This window comes from Corythoichthys intestinalis, chromosome 4, assembly GCF_030265065.1.
Source record: "Corythoichthys intestinalis isolate RoL2023-P3 chromosome 4, ASM3026506v1, whole genome shotgun sequence".
Taxonomy (NCBI): Eukaryota; Metazoa; Chordata; class Actinopteri; order Syngnathiformes; family Syngnathidae; genus Corythoichthys; species Corythoichthys intestinalis.
In genome coordinates this window covers 31,541,149-31,561,748 of record NC_080398.1, presented here as the reverse complement: position 1 = coordinate 31,561,748, position 20,600 = coordinate 31,541,149, and the positions used below count along the sequence as shown (strand labels likewise).

The 20,600-nt window shown below is 43.0% G+C and overlaps 1 protein-coding gene across 1 annotated transcript in view; it reads right to left on the bottom strand.

The window, feature by feature from the left end:
• The window catches only part of thsd7ab (thrombospondin, type I, domain containing 7Ab), a 303,730-nt gene that overhangs the window by 215,532 nt on the left and 67,598 nt on the right, over positions 1 to 20,600 (bottom strand). The window lies entirely within an intron of this gene.

The window sequence follows — 20,600 nt, the reverse complement described above, 5'->3', positions numbered from 1 at the left end:
TTTACAAGTTGATTTTTGGGGAAAAAAAGTGCGCGTTATATTCGGGAAATTACGGTATTTAATTTTTATTCATGATGATATCTCTTGTCCCCGGGGGCCTGCAAGTCTTTTGACAGCGCTGTCTGGAGGTACCACTGTATTTCCAATGACCCACTTTCATATCCAATGGGGAGCAAGTTACCCGATAACAATAGGAAGTGACCTAAAATGTCCCAAAATCAACAGGAACTCACCCATTAACGTCATAAAATCAACAGGAAATTATTCTAAATGCACAGGGAGTGACATCACAATCTCCCAAAATGTACATGTGATTCCAAATCAACAGGAGTTATCCTGCAAGTTCCATATTAGTTGGAAAAGGCAAATGAACGAACACGCAAATCATAATCGTATGAATCATCAAAGACATGTTGTCTATGTACACATAGCGATTGTGTGAACGGAAAATGCAACGTCAACAAAGATATGGAGGTGCTAATGCTAAAGATAGCAACGTAAGTAACACTAGCAGCTAATGTTGTATCTCTCAAGATCGGTCTTGGTCTTGAGACCTGATTTTTTTAGGTCTCTGTCTATTTTCTAAAATGTTAATGCTGTGACTGCTAAATCCACCATTCCATGGTACCACAGTTTTTTTTGTTATGACACTAAAATTTTCAACTTGATATAAATAGAAAACGCAAAACTAAGTGTTATGCAAAGCTCAATTAAAATGAGTTCATCACTAGCAGACATGCAATCCATTTGAATTGACTCACTCCCCCACTTCAAATGAATTGACTTTCGAGAATTGTCAATTTCAGCCAATTATTGAATTTTATTTAGATTTTTTTGTTGTTGCATTTCATTCAGTTTTTGACACAGCAATATCACCAGGCCACCCGAGCCTCACGCATTTCACGGCATTTCAGGAAATAATCGGCCGATGATCCGAGCTTTGCGGGAAAGACAAATCCAGTCAAGATTAGAGCAAGGCTGCCTTTGAACTCTTGACGTCGGCACGGGAAATAAGACTCGCGGGCGGGCGCCTAGACTACCCCGACTCCCCAATGATCAAGCCGGTGCGAGAAGAAGGCCTCAAAGGCCAGCCGATGTCTTTGATGGCCGCCCGGTGCTGACATCTTAACCTGCCCCAGACGAGTCGACTTTGACGCATCTATCGAACCTCTGAAATTGAAGGCGATGCATGGGAAAGACGTTTGTGAGTGGAAATTAACTAGAAAGGTAGCGGTGGAGAGAAAGGCAGAGGTTAGGAAACGGGGTGGCTCATGCAATGGAAGGAAATTCAAATCATTCTCAAAATATTAGGAGTGCAAGAAAAATTCTTTACTCGGTATCCCATTCCCACATGGTGTCCCTTCGGTAAGAGACACTGCTACTTTTGTTAGAGCATATACAGTGGGGCAAATAAGTATTTAGACAACCACTAATTGTGCAAGTTCTCCCCCTTGAAAATATTAGAGAGGACTGTAATTGTCAACATGGGTAAACCTCAACCATGAGAGACGAGAGCCTGTGTTTCTACCAAAAAGTTCTATTTTAGTTTCATCTGACCATAACACATTCTCCCAGTCCTCTTCTGAATCATTCAAATGCTCTTTAGCGAACCGCAGACGGGCCTGGACATGTATTGGCTTCAGCAGGGGGACATGTCTGGCAGTGCAGGATTCGAGTCCCTGGCGGGGCATTGTGTTACTGATAGTAGCCTTTGCTACTGTGATCCCAGTTCTCTGTAGGTCATTCACTAGGTCCCCACGTGTGGTTTTGGGATTTTTGCTCACCGTTCTTGTTCACATTTTGACGCCACGGGGTGAGATCTTGCATGGAGCCCCAGATCGAGGGAGATTATCAGTACAGTCTTCCATTTTGTAATAACTGTTCCCACAGTTGATTTCTTTACACCAAGCGTTTTACTTATTGCAGATTCAGTCTTCCCAGCCTGGTGAAGGTCTACAAATTTGTCTCTGGTGTCCTTCTACAGCTCTTTGGTCTTGGCCATAGTGGAGTTTGGAGTGTGACTGACTGAGATTGTGGACAGGTGTCTTTTATACCGACAATGAGTTAAAACAGGTGCCATTAATACAGGTAACGATTGGAGCCTCGTTAGACCTCGTTAGAAGAAGTTAGACCTCTTTGACAGCCAGAAATCTTGCTTGTTTGTTTGTAGGTGACCAAATACTTATTTTCCACTCTAATTTGGAAATAAATTCTTTAAAAATCAAACAATGTGATTTTTTTTTCTTCCACATTCTGTCTCTCATGGTTGAGGTTTACCCATGTTGACAATTACAGGCCTCTCTAATCATTTCAAATAGGAGAACGTGCACAATTGGTGGTTGACTAAATACTTATTTGCCCCACTGTATAGACAAGTTTACGAGGTACTTCCGCTTTACACTTTCTCCATCCAAAACAAAAGTGGAGCTGGAGTAACATTATTCATCAAAATCCCTTTGAAAAAGACAATTTGGAAATGCCGCATCCATCTGCCATGATCAATACATGGGAGGACAACATGTTTATGAAGGCAGATGTGTATACAAGCCCGTGCCACCACAAAGACGTGGTGTTTATGTAGCCATGTTGCCGCTGCTGTTATGAAAGGTATGTTCTTCCCATCCCTGCATTGTGATGTGTCAGGTGCTCAAAAAATACTGAAGCTAAAATCTTGCGCATGAAAAGACTTGTTGTCTTTGATATTGTTATTACGATGATGACTGTAATTATGATGATGTTTAATATTATTTACTAGGGCTGTCAAACGATTAAAATTTTTAATCGAGTTAATTACAGCTTAAAAATTAATTAATCGTAATTAATCGCAATTAATCGCAATTCAAACCATCTATAAAATATGCCATATTTTTCTGTAAATTATTGTTGGAATGGAAAGATAAGACAAGATGGATATTCAACATACGGTACATAAGGACTGTATTTGTTTATTATAACAATAAATCAACAAGATGGCATTAACATTATTAACATTCTGTTAAAGTGATCCATGGATAGAAAGACCTGTAGTTCTTAAAAGATGAATATTAGTACAAGTTATAGAAATGTTATATTAAAACGCCTCTTAATGTTTTCGTTTTAATAAAATTTGTAAAATTTTCAATCAAAAAATAAACTAGTAGCCCTATTCTGTCCTTAAATGTGTGTGAGTACACAAATTGACAGACAGCGAAAATGTCATATCTGTATGCCTTCTCAGTTGTTTTCTCTTTCCAGCATCTGATTCAGCTGGATGGGCGGGGCCGTGGCCGCACACCTGTGGCGCATTAGGAGCGCTCATTATTTAAGGACTCCTGTCACCGTCTGCGAGTGTCGGACTATTGCATTTGCTTGTTACGGCTTTGCTTACTTCTGTGTGCTCATCGTCACCCTTGGTGCTTCCCGACATTCTTCGATCGTGTTCTGGTTTGATCTCATTTACTTTTGTGTTTTATTGGGATTTTGTAATTGTAATTTTGTACTGTTGTATTCACGCCGTTTTAGCGTGCTCTCTCAGTTATATTTTCTTACCCGCGTTACTTAGCGTGCTCTCTCAGTTGTATTTTCTTACTCGCGTTTTAGCGTGCTCTCTCAGTTGTATTTTCTTACCCGCGTTACTTAGCGTGCTCTCTCAGTTGTATTTTCTTACCCGCGTTACTTAGCGTGCTCTCTCAGTTGTATTTTCTTACCCGCGTTACTTAGCGTGCTCTCTCAGTTGTATTTTCTTACTCGCGTTACTTAGCGTGCTCCCTTTGTTGTACTCATTAAATACTAAATTCGCTCTCTGATCTCCTAGTCTGTGTTTTGGATCCACCTTAACGGCTTGCCGTTCGTAACAGAATAGTCCGACCATGGATCCCGCAGACTCCGAGGCTATTCGCCATGCGCTTGCCGGTCATGGCCATATGATCAGCAAGCATGAACAATCATTAAATGAATTACTGACCGTGATCACCGCGCTAACCACTAGAATCGAAAATATGGTCCCACCTGCTCAGTCCGGTGGTGTTGATAACGCAGCCGCGGCACCCGATCACTCCGCCCCGCCTCCGGTTGTTCCACCGTCTTCTTTTCGGGAGCCGGTGTTGCCACACCCAGATCGTTATGAGGGAGAACCCGGCGCTTGCCAACAATTTTTGCACAAGTGTTCCCTTGTATTTGACCAACAGCCGTATACATTCGCGAGTGACAGGTCCCGTGTAGCGTATACAATGAGTCTCCTCGCCGGTAAAGCGGCAACTTGGGCAATGGCGGTAAGCAACGCTAATCCCGCAATCCGTCAGTCATTCGAGACTTTTAAAACAGAGTTTGTGAGGGTTTTTGATCACCCGGTTAGAGGCAAGGAGGCAGGCAGCCGCCTGCTGGATTTTTTTCAAGGCGATCTTAGCGTGGCGGACTACTCCATTCGTTTTCGAATTTTGGCCGCGGAGTGCGGTTACGACGAAGCTGCGCTGTGTGGAATTTTTCGACGGGGGCTGTCGTCTGCGGTGAAAGACGAGCTGGCGGCCCGGGAGGATTCTTCGGGCTTGGAAGAACTGATTTTTTTGTCCGTGAAATTGGACAATCGACTGAAGGAGCGCGAGCGGGAACGAGCCTTGGAGCAGCGGGGTCGTCGTGGGTCGTCGTTGCGGAACGGCCCAGCAGCGCTGCGTGCGGACGGCTTCGTCGGATCACCATCTGCCTCTACGCCGACGTGGAGCCCGGTCCTGACGGCGGAGGAGCCAATGCAACTCTGTGGCGGTCGTCTTTCTGCGGAGGAGCGACGGAGACGGATGAAGGCAGGCTTATGTCTTTACTGCAGCTTGCCGGGGCACCACGTGGCCACCTGTGACGCGATCCCTTCACGTCGTCCTGGATCTTCGGCTCCTGGGGTTCCCCTCGCCCGAGGGGGGGCCAGGTTCGTACATAATGGCAATCAGTCGAATGAATTGCCTCGCAGCGAGTTGAATGAACTAAAACAAACTCGAGCTGAAATGAGACTGCAATTACCGGGAGAAGTTTCGCATGGTGGGGTTCAAGTTAAGTTTACTGCTCTAATTGACTCGGGGGCAGATGACTGTTTTATGGACCAGAGTGTTGTTGACGCTCTTAAATGTCCATTAATAAGACTTGCTAGACCTAAAAGGGTTTTAGATCTCGATGGGCGACCCCTGGCGGACGTGAAATTTATTACGCCCCCGCTCAAAATAAAGTTGTCCGGGAATCATTTTGAGGCCCGTAGCTTTTTGGTTATGCTGTGCAAATCTGCTCCCGTCGTGCTGGGGATCTCTTGGTTAAAAGTGCATAATCCTAATATCGATTGGGCAAAGACTCAAATAATTGCTTGGAGTACGTTTTGTTATGCACATTGTTTACGTTCGGCGTGTCTACTTCCCGGTGAAGCAAAAATGGCTACCGAGCCAGTTAATTTGAAGAATGTTCCCGTCGAGTATCATGACCTCCAGCGTGTATTTAGTAAAGAGCATGCTAGTACCCTGCCACCGCACCGACCTTATGACTGTACCATTGAATTGCTGCCCAATGCCCCACTACCCAGCTCGCGCTTATACCAAGTCTCTAAACCGGAGCAGGAAGCTATGAGGGAATACATCTCCTCTTCCTTGGCTTCAGGCCTCATTCGCCCTTCGTCTTCTCCTTTGGGGGCGGGGTTTTTCTTCATTGGCAAGAAGGATGGGGGTCTTAGACCGTGCATCGACTATCGGGGTCTCAACGATATTACTGTTAAAAATAAATACCCGCTACCGTTGTTGGATTCGGCTTTCGCGCCGTTAAAATCAGCCACCATTTTCACCAAATTAGACTTGCGTAGCGCTTACCACTTGGTCAGGATTCGTGAAGGAGACGAGTGGAAAACCGCCTTTAAAACCCCACTTGGGCATTTTGAATACTTGGTCATGCCTTTCGGTCTAACAAATGCACCTGCAGTGTTCCAAAGCCTCATCAATGATGTATTGCGTGACATGCTAAATGTGTTCTGTTTTGTTTATTTGGACGACATCTTAATTTTCTCCAGAAGCTTGCAGGAACATCGCCAACATGTCCGCATAGTTCTGCAAAGACTTTTGGAAAACCGGTTGTTCGTTAAGGCCGAGAAATGTGAGTTTCACTGTGAGTCAATGCAGTTTCTTGGCTTTATCGTGGAGAGAGGGCAGCTAAGGCCTGATCCGGCAAAAATTCAGGCGGTGGCAGAGTGGCCCACCCCCACTTCACGTAAGCACTTACAACGTTTCCTCGGGTTTGCTAACTTTTACAGACGTTTTATCCGCAATTATAGTCTGAGGGCCGAGCCCCTCACCAGGTTAACCTCTAACAAGCGGCCATTTGTTTGGTCCTCGGCGGCAGAGGCCGCATTTTTAAGCCTTAAACGAGCGTTTACGAGCTCACCTGTCCTTGTTCATGCCGACTCCGATCTTCCTTTTGTTGTCGAGGTAGATGCGTCGAGTTCCGGAGTGGGGGCCATCCTGTCCCAGAGGTCTACAGTCGACCAGAGGCTGCACCCCTGTGCTTTCTACTCCCGCCGCCTCAGCCCTGCCGAGGCAAATTATGATGTCGGCAACCGGGAGCTGCTCGCTATAGTCCAGGCATTGCAGGAATGGAGGCACTGGTTGGAGGGCACCGAGGTACCGTTCCAGATACTAACAGACCATAAGAACTTGGAATACCTTCGTGCTGCCAAGCGCCTCAACTCACGCCAGGCCCGCTGGGCATTGTTCCTGACCCGTTTCAACTTCCTGATTACTTACCGTCCAGGGTCAAGGAACGGGAAGCCCGATGCGCTGTCAAGGATCCATGAGCCGGTTGAGGAGGGGCCATCAGAGGAGTCTGTTGTTCCTGGGAATCTGATCGTTGGCGCCCTACGATGGGAAGTTGAACGTCTTGTGGAGGAAGCCCTACGAGGTGTTAGGGTGCCTGGGGGCTGCCCTGCCAGCAAGTTATTCGTCCCAGTTGCTCAACGTGCAGGAGTGCTGAAGTGGGGCCACTCCTCAAAGTTTGCCTGCCACCCGGGGGTGTCCCGCACATTCTTCCTCGTGTCCCAGAGGTTTTGGTGGCCAGGCATGCGCAAGGACGTCATGGACTATGTCTCCGCTTGTTCCATCTGCGCTCGGGGCAAGCCAGTCCATCGTGCTCCAGCGGGCTTACTCCATCCATTGCCTGTTCCAGCTCGCCCCTGGTCACATGTGGCGCTCGATTTTGTCACTGGTCTTCCACGATCCAGGGGTTATTCGGTCATCTTGACGGTGGTGGACCAGTTCTCCAAGATGGCACATTTCATCGCACTCCCCAAGTTGCCTTCAGCCCTGGAAACCGCCGACCTGCTGGTAACCCATGTATTTCGTGCTCATGGCATCCCGTGTGACCTTGTCTCAGATAGAGGGCCCCAGTTTGTCTCACGAGTCTGGGGAGCGTTCTGCAAAGCTTTGGGGGCCACGTCAAGCAAGTCTTCAGGTTACCACCCACAATCCAATGGACAGACGGAACGGGCCAACCAGGAGCTGGAGGCCGCCCTCCGTTGTGTTTGTGAACTGCATCCGGCTTCCTGGTCGTCACACCTCCCGTGGGTGGAGTATGCACATAACACCCTCGTTTGCTCTGCCACTGGGAGGTCACCATTCATGACTGCATACGGGTTCCAGCCTCCACTGTTTCCTTCCCAAGAAGCCGAGGTCGTCGTGCCGTCTGTACAGGTGCACCTGCGGAGGGCGCATAGGGTCTGGAGAGACGCAAGGGCTGCACTAGTCCGAACGGCGGCCCGCAACCGGCGGATAGCTGATCGCCACCGACGGCCCGCTCCAGTCTATCGCCCAGGCCAGATGGTCTGGCTTTCGACGCGGGATTTGCACCTGGCTGGGACTTCAAGAAAACTGGGCCCTCGGTTCGTGGGTCCTTTTGCGGTTGACGCGGTGGTGAACCCTGTGACTGTCAGGCTGAAGCTTCCCGGCTCGATGAAGGTTCATCCAGTTTTCCACGTCTCTCTGCTCAAGCCGGTCTCCACCTGTCCCCTGAACCCTCCATCAGTGCCTCCTCCTGCTCCTCGCGTGATCGACGGTGGGCCGGTGTACACGGTGCGTGCCATTCTTGATTCTAGGAGGAGGGGTAGGGGGGTGCAGTACCTGGTCGACTGGGAAGGTTATGGCCCTGAGGAGCGCCAATGGGTCCCCCGCTCCTGGATCCTCGATCCGTCGCTTCTGCGGGATTTCCACTCCCTTCATCCCTCGAAACCAGGTGGTCCGCCAGGGGGCGTCCGTTGAGGGGGGGGTTCTGTCATATCTGTATGCCTTCTCAGTTGTTTTCTCTTTCCAGCATCTGATTCAGCTGGATGGGCGGGGCCGTGGCCGCACACCTGTGGCGCATTAGGAGCGCTCATTATTTAAGGACTCCTGTCACCGTCTGCGAGTGTCGGACTATTGCATTTGCTTGTTACGGCTTTGCTTACTTCTGTGTGCTCATCGTCACCCTTGGTGCTTCCCGACATTCTTCGATCGTGTTCTGGTTTGATCTCATTTACTTTTGTGTTTTATTGGGATTTTGTAATTGTAATTTTGTACTGTTGTATTCACGCCGTTTTAGCGTGCTCTCTCAGTTATATTTTCTTACCCGCGTTACTTAGCGTGCTCTCTCAGTTGTATTTTCTTACTCGCGTTTTAGCGTGCTCTCTCAGTTGTATTTTCTTACCCGCGTTACTTAGCGTGCTCTCTCAGTTGTATTTTCTTACCCGCGTTACTTAGCGTGCTCTCTCAGTTGTATTTTCTTACCCGCGTTACTTAGCGTGCTCTCTCAGTTGTATTTTCTTACTCGCGTTACTTAGCGTGCTCCCTTTGTTGTACTCATTAAATACTAAATTCGCTCTCTGATCTCCTAGTCTGTGTTTTGGATCCACCTTAACGGCTTGCCGTTCGTAACAGAAAATAAGTTCCAAAAAAAATCAGACGGTGTGGCAAAGTTGCATGAGCTTTACTGAAGTCTTCTCTTTTTGACAGGAGCACGTTTCTTGTATTTTTGTAAAACTGAAAATAACATGTGTCAATAACTTGCATAAATCACAAGATAACATAAAATGTACACACACGTGTCCATTTGAGCAGTAGCACTAGCCAATTACCTCACAAGCATCTAACAATGTAACTGCATTTCACCATATATGTGAACAAATTCAAATACACATCATCAATAACTATCTAATGCTCATGAATATAAACAAAGGAGGAATATAACTCACAAGCGATGCATGTATTAGACACAAACAGTGTGATGGGGCTATGAGAACTGCCACTGAATACTGGATGCGGACGTTAGCTGGTCTGAATAGCACTGTCTATTAGTGTGAGTTCGCGTCGACATATAATCACGTCAGAAAAGCGCGCCGAAACCCAAATAATTAGCTGCACTGAATCGCCAGCAGAGGGCGACATTACGCCAGATAACATATGCAAGTCACACCCAAGCGCCAGCAGAGGGCGGAAAAACTCCATAAAACACAATTAACAAGTTGGCCTTTCACTGTACTGACATTTAAATCTGTCTGAGCGGGCCTAGTGCGTTAATTGCGTCAAATATTTTAACGTGATTAATTTAAAAAAATTAGTTAACGCCCGTTAACGCGATAATTTTGACACCCTATTATTTACTACATCTACTGTGCTGCTGTGGCTGCAACACATGCTGTCTGCTGCTAGCCCCAAAACATCACTGCTCTAGAGGAGATCTGCATGGAGGAATGGGCCAAAATACCAGCAACAGTGTGTGAAAAGCTTGTGAAGAGTTACAGAAAACATTTGGCCTCCGTTATTGCCAACAAAGGGTACATAACAAAGTATTAAGATGAACTTTTGGCATTGACCAAATACTTATTTTCCACCATGATTTGCAAACAAGTTGTTTAAAAAATTTTTTTTTTTTTTTTAAATATGATTTTCTGTTGTTGTTGTTTTTTTTCTCCACATTCTGTCTCTCATGGTTGAAGTTTACCCATGTTGACAATTACAGGCCTCTGTAATATTTTCAAGTGGGAGAACTTGCACAATTAGTGGTTGACTAAATACTTATTTGCCCCACTGTATAGGCGCTTCCAGGAGTTCACGCACAGCACAGAGAGTCTCGGAGTCTCATCTACGTCATGCTGAATCCATTTTTGGTGATTTCATGGGTTCTTCTGGTTTGATTTTGCATTTTTAACTTTGTCAACACACTGCTTACTTCAACCGCACTTAATGCTGTTCTATCTAAACCGGAAGTTCGGAGCAGAAGTTATCAAAAATGGCACCGCCCATGTTTCGCTCAGAAACTTGTCTATATTTAACAATGTTGTTGTTGTTTGTTGCAGTACTATTCCGTCTGTGACCCAGGCAAATCATCTGTTTTGGATTTCATGCTAGCAGACTGCAAAAATCTGCTGCTCATTCTGGATGTGACATCGTCTTCTGCTAGATTTTTTTTTAGTAGGTGGGGCCAAGGCAACTGGGAAATTAACTGCTGCAATGATTAATAGACGAAAAAACTCGAATTCAATTTAGCTGCTTCCATGATTCGTTTAATTAGAGTGCTGGTGTCATGGTTTGTTTTTGAAAATGATGAATTTAGTTTTATTGATTTGGGAGGATACACTGCCCTCTGGTGGCAACAGTGAATATGACATAAGTTACTAACTAACTTACTAACTCTAAAATGGCTGAATCCAGCTGCTCTCTGTTAAGGCCAACATAAGGTCGTTTTACATCTCCTAAAATTATTCCACAACACATTAAATCTTTGTTATTCGATTACTTAATGAATCGAACTATTTCATTGACAGATTAATTGATTACTTGAATAATCGATAGAATCAGCCATTGACCAATTAGGATCTAAGTTCATTATTAAGTCTTTTCTGTCACTCAATATCTCGTCGTTTTATTAATTTTACTGCAAGAATACCTCTTTTTACAATATTCAAAATAATCTATATACTGTATCAATTATGTTTGAATTTTTGTAAAATGACAACTATTTCATAATATTACAACTTAGTTCTTGTAATACCATAAGTTTTTCATGTAGTATAAACAGTTAATTCTACATTACATCATTTTTCTCTTGTTAAAAAAAGCACCATTGAATCTGCACTGCTTTTTCTTTCCCTATCTAAGGATACCTTTGGAATAAATATACTGTATACTGTATGTCCGTGAGTGGCATAAAGTAAGAGCATTGTGGAGTCAAGCACCACTTAAGGTTAATACTCTATTTCCATGTCGGAGACCACCACTGTTGCTTTTTTTTTTTTTCTTAGAGGACGCCAGGGACGCGACTAGAGCGAGTTCGGGGTGTTTGCGTTTCGCTTTCGGCGCAATTAATAGCCCCCGCCGCCGCCGCTTTTTAGAGCTTTATGGATCAAGTGTATCATTGCGTTAAATTACTATTTTGAGAAGGGGAGAAAAATGGCTTAAATGGTGATTTGTGGCCTTTTGGTTGCCATGACGACAGCTGTTAGAGGATGAGGCGGAGGTGGAAAGGCGGCTCGATTTGACTGACAGATGTGTTAAGTGGACATACGGTATTACACGCACGCACAGGTGATGGGAGGCTGACAGGAAGGTCAATGATTGGCATTATAAACAGCCATTGATGGCACTAGACGTCCAATCTATTTGGACTTGGAGGGGCTGTCCCTCCTTGTCCAAATAGATTGGACATCTATCACCGTCAAAGACAGAGTGGAATCAATCATTGGAATCTCGTTAACTTCTGACTTTTGGGGAGGGGGGGGTGTAAAAGTACAACTTTTGTCAACGTTTTTTTTTTTCCCAAAAAGATTTTTGTCTTCTGTGTCTTTTGTGTTTAAAATCATTCAAAAATGAATGAAGGGATTATCAAACTTGCAGGATATGTTTGTAATATGACATTTAGGGTAATGAGGTAATGGGTCAAAGAAGAAGAAGCCCGCAAACAATTTGCTGAAGACATGTCAACAAAGCACATGGATTACTGGAACCATGCCCTATGGTCTGATGAGACGGGCAGACTTTCTTATGTACAGTCTTCAGAAGAGGCTTTCTCCTGGGGTGACAGCCATGCACACCAATTTGATGTAGAGCGTGGCGTATGGTCTGAGCATTATCCCCCTTTCAATCTCTGCAGCAATGCTGACAGCTCTCCTGTAACAAGTTACATGACATTTTGGAGGGAAAATGACAAGCATTACTCAATATTAACATTTAGGGATGTACGTAGTTCCCATGTGGTGTACTCACTTTTGTTGCCAGGGGTTTAGAAATTAATGACTATATTTTGAGGGGAAAATAAATTAACTCTGTTATATAAGCTGCACACAGACTACTTTTCATTCTGTCAAAGTGTCATTTTGTCAGTGTTGTCCCATGAAAAGATATAAATACTAGAGATGCCCCGATCGATCGGGTCCGATCACGTCATTTTCAAAGTATCGGAATCGGCAAAAAAATATCGGCCATGCCTTTCTTTAATATATATATATTTTTTAATTAAATCGTTTTCTAATTGTATTTAACGTTACAAACATAATATGTTACACTCATCCAGAGTCTTTAGTTTAGGCTTAAGGTAGGGTTATCAAATTTATCCCGATAACCGCGGTAATTAATTTTTTAAAAAATGTATCACGTCAAAATATTTAACGCAATTATTGCATGCGCTGCACGACCCACTCACGCATTGTCGCGCTCAATCTGTAATGGCGCCGTTTTACCTATACAGACAAATAAAAGGCAGCGTAAAATGAGTAGAGTGAATTCTGGCAGCCTTTGGAGCCTGTTTTTAATTGGCTAAAGCCTTTCAATCCCTCTCCCGACGATTAGAAATATCATGGGAAGCAATGTGGGAAGCAAGGTAGCAAATGATCTTTTTCTTAACACCTTGTTATTTCCCAACGCAGAGAAGATATATAAATTTGTAGCACTACGCACAGTCATGGTTCCACTTCCCATCATGCATTTGGGCATGGCTACAGTATCATTTACTGAAAGCTCAACAAATACACTAGATGGCAATATTTAGTCACAATATACAAAGTCACAAGTCTTTCTATCCGTGGATCCCTCTCACAGAAAGAATGTTAATAATGTAAATGCCATCTTCAGGATTTATTGTCATAATAAACAAATACAGTACTTATGTACTGTATGTTGAATGTATATATTTGTCTGAGTTTTATTCATTTTTTTCTTAATGCATTGCCAAAATGTATATGATCGGGAAAAATTATCGGGAATGATTGGAATTGAATCGGGAGCAAAAAAAGCAATCGGATCGGGAAATATCGGGATCGGCAGATACTCAAACTAAAACGATCGGGATTGGATCGGGAGCAAAAAAACATGATCGGAACAACCCTAATAAATACTGTATCTGCAGAAATGCGAGGGGTGTCCTCACTTTTGTGATACACTGTACATCTGATGTTGCTCACCGTGGTCCGCAGTATGCTCAGGGAGCTTGTGAGTCTGCTCAGACACATTAAAAAATAGAGGCAACATTGGTCGCCAGCATAGGAACAGAACTCGTTCATAACCTGGGGATCTACCTCTCACTCCCTACCTCTCCCTGTTCTTTGTACGTCAGGCAGGTAGTGCATGTGCACTGGAGTTGTTTATTAAAATTAACGATGATTGAGAGATGAATGTGTTTGATCTTGCAAGAGTCACGAACTTCTGAAGCGCCGCATGCGTCAATCATTGTTTAACTTGTTAAACAGTTGCTGTGGCAACTCATTGTGAGTAAGTGAGCAGCTCCGAGCGGATTTGAGTAAAACTTATCACAATTATTACATTTGAAGTGCTTAAAAAACATTAAAATATATATATAGATTTTTTAAATTATACTTTGAGAAAAAGTGAATAAACATGTCTTATATGTATTTCTTTCCAATTGTAAATCTGAATAAATACATTGAACACACACAAAAAAATAAATTAATAAATTGGGGGTAGGTACTTCGCTTTTTTCACTTATCGCGGCGGGTTCTGGTCCCCATTAACTGCGAAAAACGAGGGATCACTGTAATACGAAACGGATAAGGTGATTACATTTTGGGGTAATGAGTTCAAAGGTCACATAGGTCAGAGGAAGGAATTTCACCATAACTTGATAACTGATTTAACTCAAATTTGCAGAGTAGGTGATATGATGAGAAGTGAAAGAGTGATGACATTTTGGAACATGAGAGCTAAGGTGGAGTGCCCACTCTACTAAATATAGTGATGCTTTGAATTTGGTTGCCTAAGCGGAAATCTGCTTTCTCAGAGTGCTCCTCTAGTTATGTCTATCGCAACTGTAAAATTTAAAATACTTTTACTGGAACAGATTTTGTTCCACATATTGTTTTAGTCCTTTTTTTGGCAAGTGACTATTTTTATTTTTTTAATTAATTTGAATGAATGAAAAGTGATATAAACTCAGATTATGGACAGTAATATTTTATATATTTTTTAAAATTTATAGTATTTCAATGTTTCCATCAACTTTTTCTTTGTTAATTCAAACAGCATGTCTTCCAATAGCGCTCATTGCAGCCATACAGGTTGTGGCCAAACGTAGTACTACACTGAAGATGGACAACTCTGAATCTGGACTGTACAGTACTGTGAAATCCTATCAAAAAAAATGATCAGTTAAAAAAAAAAAAAAAAAAGTGTGATACGGCGTCGGAACACGGCACCCCAGAGCTGAGTTCCCGCTAATTAATCCATGTCTGTCTTGTTTACGTCTCACAAAGCGTCCCCGTGCTAGTTGTGGGTTTCATTGGGGAATTTTGTGGTGTCCTGGCTTGACTCCAGATGTTGTTAAAGCGAGGATTTTCTGCCAGTGTGAGTATCAGAGGATGCCTGTGTATGTGTGTGTGTAAAATGTAGGTCAGTCCAGCAGTCTTGGCCTGCTGCTGAACCCTTCAGTCATAACATTGTGGTCAATGGAGGTTGGCATGTGGAACCCTCCACGTCCTCATCATGTCTAGTACTGCCAAAACAATGCAGACCACCGTGCGAGGGAGCAGCCCTTTTGCTGCCATTTTAGGAAAATGCACTCATTCACACCAGTTACACCTATCAGCATGAAATTGTCTGGACATGTCTAACAATGTAGGAAAAAGTCTCAGGGCCCACATGTCCACAAATGAACAGAAAATTTGGTGTGAAGCAACCATTTTAGGTCAATTCCAATAAGTTCATTTGCTCATGATTTAAGGCAGCTGATCACGTAGACAGATGGCTGACATGATTAAAGAGCTTCTTTTGCCAATGCCATCTATTCTTTATTGACAGAGTATAGCATCACAGTTTGATCATCAGACAGTCATTTTGCTGAGCAGTAAGTCAGCTGGTTGGATGGTGTGTAGGGAAGAAATTAGTAGGTTAGAAAGTTAGGGGCCGTTTAAATACTTATGCTGAGTTTGACTTTGGGGGCTGGGGGGGCACAACATGCTGATAACCCCGAAACGCAGTGTCAGCAATAAAATTAACTTACAAGAATATTTATAATAATAAGTTGAAAATTAGCGGGTTTTTTTTTGTTTCCCATCATTCTTGAGGGGAATTCTCAGTCAGGCTGCTTAGGCAATACTTTTCGCCAAGCTCGTCATTCATTGAATATGGTACGCCTGCCGGTGTCGTACCAATGTAGTTACCACCATCAAAAGTTGTATCACCTGAGCGGAGCCATATGGAGGTAGATTTGTGTCTTTATTATTCAATCAAAAAAAGTTGCTTCAATCAAAATATATATTTTCAACCCCAAAAAAATCACTTCAATTTAAAAATTAATTTTAAACTAAAAAAACTCAAAAAAGAAAAAATTGCATGTAAAAACTTTTTTTTGGGGGGGGTCGAAGTCATTTTTTTTATTGAAGCGACTTTTTTTGATTGAAGTAATGTTGATTTGTGTTTGACCCACATTATGGCTAGGACATTTTTGTCTTTATTCAATCAAAAAATAAGTTGCTTCAAAAAATATATGTTTAAAAAGAAAAATCACTTCAATCAAAATCAAATCAATCAAATCAAGAAAAGAAATTTCAATCATAGAAAAAGTTTTTGAATGCGAAAAAACATTTGAGATTGAAAAATTTGCCTTTGAACACTTCATTTTTCATTGAAAAAGTTTTCTTTGATTGAAGCAATCCTTTTTGTGTTTGGGCCATATTAAGGGTAGGACATTTGTGTCTCAATCATTCAATCCCTCAAAAAGTTGCTTCGGTAAAAAAAAAAAAAAAAAAATTCTATCAAAGAAAAAAAATCATTTGAAAAATAAAATTGCCCTCCCCAAATATTTATTTCTTTTTAATGAAAATTATATGCAAAGCAAATAACCGTCTAAGGTGCTAGTCACATAATCTGTTTGAAAAATAATTTTGAGCCATTATAAAAATATATTTTTTGTTCATGTCATTCATTTTTGTTGCAGTTTTATTACTTTACAACAGTGGTCTCCAAACTATTCCACATAGGGCCGCAGTGGGTGCAGGATTTCACTCCAACAAAACAAGACCACACCTTTTCACCAATCTGGTGTTTTATAAGTGTAATCAGTTGATTGAAGTCAGGTGCTGCTTGTTGTAGTAGAAACCACATTGGTTAAAAGGGCTGTGCTTGATCGGTATGAACAAAAACCAGGACCCACAGCGGCCCTCGAGGACCGGTTTGGAGACCCCTGCTTTACAATTTTTATATACTGTATATATGAAAGTCAATTACATGCAATGACACTTTTCGGCCACCAGGGGGGACCTGGGGGGCCAGGCCCCCCATTAAAATCAGCTTATGTTTACATAACGACGCTCCGTCAATATCAACAGAACACGACCCATTTCATGTTTGCATTTGCATGGTTCAGTCTTGGTTCTGTTTCCGTGTCGCAATTCCGCGTGAAAACAATGTAGTATTCATGCCAGGCTCTAGGGGGCAGTGCAGTTTTGCAAGGCGACAGCAAATAATGCACTTCCTTGACAACAACCTCCTAAGATCTTAAGACATCATACACGCCCACTCGAAGCAATGGCGTTTACGTGTTTTTCTGCGCATGCCTAACGTGAGGTGTGCAAATGCTGACGTCATCAGAGTGAAGGCGTTCCATTCATATGGTTGCAGAGCAAGCCCACAATCGAATCGCTCCGCTTCAGAGGCCAGGATCAAAAGTTTGCGTCTTCGCCTTCTGTTTTCGACGTCACAGTGTAAAGGCGAGGCCGTTCTGCAACACAATCGTTGCGTCTTAGTGTCGCAGTGTCACCACGTAAACATCCTTTTAGTCAATCAGTTGCTCTGTGAGTTAGTCAGTCAGTCAGTGAATTAGGGGCAGTTTACACGGTGACTCTCCGAGAAGACAAAAAGTTTCAAATTTGCATTTATATGGTTCCGTCTCCATTCGAACAATGTCGCAATTCCGCACGAAATTTCGATGTAGTATTCACTCCAGGTTCTAGGGGGCAGTGCAGATTTACAAGGCGACAGCGAATGATGCACTTTGACCCCACCAAGCTCCTCAGCCCAGAAAAAAAAAAACAACGCCCACTCCAATCAATGGCATTTTCCTTTTGCTCCAAAAGGCACAAAAAATGGAAACATTCAACATATTTAAATTTAAAAATATTATTGAAACAGTAAATAAAAGCCAACGTTCCGCCTTTTGCTGTTTTTAATGTTTAATAGCACCGCTGCACACGCCCAATGTGACATGTACGAGTGCTGACGTTATCGGTGCGGGTCCCGTGTGGCAGGAGCTTTTGATATGCATGCGGAGCAAGCCCCCCTCAAGCCCTCGCAATCGAATTCTTCCACTTTGGAGGCAGGATTCAGAATTTTTCATCTTCGCTGACACCATATGCACGCGAGACAATTCCGCTACTCAGTCATTGTGTCTTCGTGTCGCCATGTAAACTGCCCCTTAGTTGGTTGGTCAATCAGTTGGTCAGTGAATTCACCTATCTGTCACTGAATCAGTAAGACCATTACAAGTCAGTTCACAATACAAGTCAGTTCACAAGTTAGATACTGTAATTTTCACACTATAAGGCGCACCTGACTATAAGCCGCCACTCACCAAATTTGACGTGGAAACGGCATTCGCTCATCGATAAACCGCGCTGGACTATAAGCCGCAGCTGTCCTCACTGTATTATGGGATATTTACACCAAAAGATATCAACCGGTAACACTTTATTTGACAGCGGCATCATAAGACTGTCATAAGACCAAATGAACCACCATGAAGCTTTGAACTGATTGGCTGCAAAGCTTCATTTGGCCATCACTTTAACTATTCAAAAAGCTAGTTAAAGTCAGACAGCCATTTAGCAAGTTATTGGTTAGTAACTCTGTGAATTGGTTGGTCAGTCAGCTGGTCAGTGAGTTTACCTACAGTGCCTTGCAAAAGTATTCGGCCCCCTTGAACCTTGCAACCTTTCGCCACATTTCAGGCTTCAAAGAAAGATATAAAATTTTAATTTTTTGTCAAGAATCAACAACAAGTGGGACACAATCGTGAAGTGGAACAAAATTTATTGGATAATTTAAACTTTTTTAACAATTAAAAAACTGAAAACTGGGGCGTGCAATATTATTCGGCCCCCTTGCGTTAATACTTTGGAGCGCCACCTTTTGCTCCAATTACAGCTGCAAGTCGCTTGGGGTATGTTTCTATCAGTTTTGCACATCGAGAGACTGACATTCTTGCCCATTCTTCCTTGCAAAACAGCTCGAGCTCAGTGAGGTTGGATGGAAAGTGTTTGTGAACAGCAGTCTTCAGCTCTTTCCACAAATTCTCGATTGGATTCAGGTCTGGACTTTGACTTGACCATTCTAACACCTGGATACGTTTATTTTTGAACCATTCCATTGTAGATTTGGCTTTATGTTTTGGATCATTGTCCTGTTGGAAGATAAATCTCCGTCCCAGTCTCAGGTCTTGTGCAGATACCAACAGGTTTTCTTCCAGAATGTTCCTGTATTTGGCTGCATCCATCTTCCCGTCAATTTTAACCATCTTCCCTGTCCCTGCTGAAGAAAAGCAGGCCCAAACCATGATGCTGCCACCACTATGTTTGACAGTGGGGATGGTGTGTTCAGGGTGATGAGCTGTGTTGCTTTTACGCCAAACATATCGTTTTGCATTGTGGCCAAAAAGTTCAATTTTGGTTTCATCTGACCAGGGCACCTTCTTCCACATGTTTGGTGTGTCTCCCAGGTGGCTTGTGGCAAACTTTAAACGAGACTTTTTATGGATATCTTTGAGAAATGGCTTTCTTCTTGCCACTCTTCCATAAAGGCCAGATTTGTGCAGTGTACGACTGATTGTTGTCCTATGGACAGACTCTCCCACCTCAGCTGTAGATCTCTGCAGTTCTACCAGAGTGATCATGGGCCTCTTGGCTGCATCTCTGATCAGTTTCTTCCTTGTTTGAGAAGAAAGTTTGGAAGGACGGCCGGGTCTTGGTAGATTTGCAGTGGTCTGATGCTCCTTCCATTTCAATATGATGGCTTGCACAGTGCTCCTTGAGATGTTTAAAGCTTGGGAAATCTTTTTGTATCCAAATACGGCTTTAAACTTCTCCACAACAGTATCTCGGACCTGCCTGGTGTGTTCCTTGGTTTTCATAATGCTCTCTGCACTTTAAACAGAACCCTGAGACTATCACAGAGCAGGTGCATTTATACAGAGACTTGATTACATACTGGTGGATTCTATTTATCATCATCGGTCATTTAGGACAAAATTGGATCATTCAGAGATCCTCACTGAACTTCTGGAGTGAGTTTGCTGCACTGAAAGTAAAGGGGCCGAATAATATTGCACGCCCCACTTTTCGTTTTTTATTTGTTAAAAAAGTTTAAATTATCCAATAAATGTTGTTCCACTTCACGATTGTGTCCCACTTGTTGTTATTCTTGACAAAAAAATTAAATTTCATATCTTTATGTTTGAAGCCTGAAATGTGGCGAAAGGTTGCAAGATTCAAGGGGGCCGAATACTTTTGCAAGGCACTGTATCTGTCACTGAATCAATCAGTGAGACCATTACTTGTCAGTTCACAAGTAAGTTAATTCGTTGTTTTTTCAGTCAATAGGTCAGTCAGTCGGCCGGTCAACCTATCTGCAAACTATTCAACAAGTTAGTTAGAGTCAGTCAGCCATTTAGAAAGTTATTGGTTAGTCACTTAGTTTAATCGGTTAGTCAGTCAGTTAATCAATCAGTGATTCAACCTGTCAGTCAGTTAACTAGTCAATCAGTAAAAAAAAAAAATTGTCAGTTTGCAAGTTTGTAGTTTGATTGCATGCCTGGTAACCAAACTCAAGTAAATGATGACTTCCTCTTTAAGATGTCAAGGGGAATTCACTTTGAAATGATTCTTCTTCTAATGGTTGGGTGTTGCCAGATCACATAAAGCAATAACAATGTCTTCATTACAGCAGTGCATGATGCATGATGCTCTTTTCTGGCTCTTCTAATCAGCTTGTACGTGTGACAGGGTGGGCCGCGGGCTCCCGTGGTTATAGCGCTATACTGTAAAGGTCGGGGTCAACATAAAGCATGTGCCACATTCAATCAGAGCTGGCCGAGATGTTTACTGTACAGCTGTGTTTACTATGTGTTTGCCAGCCAGCGGA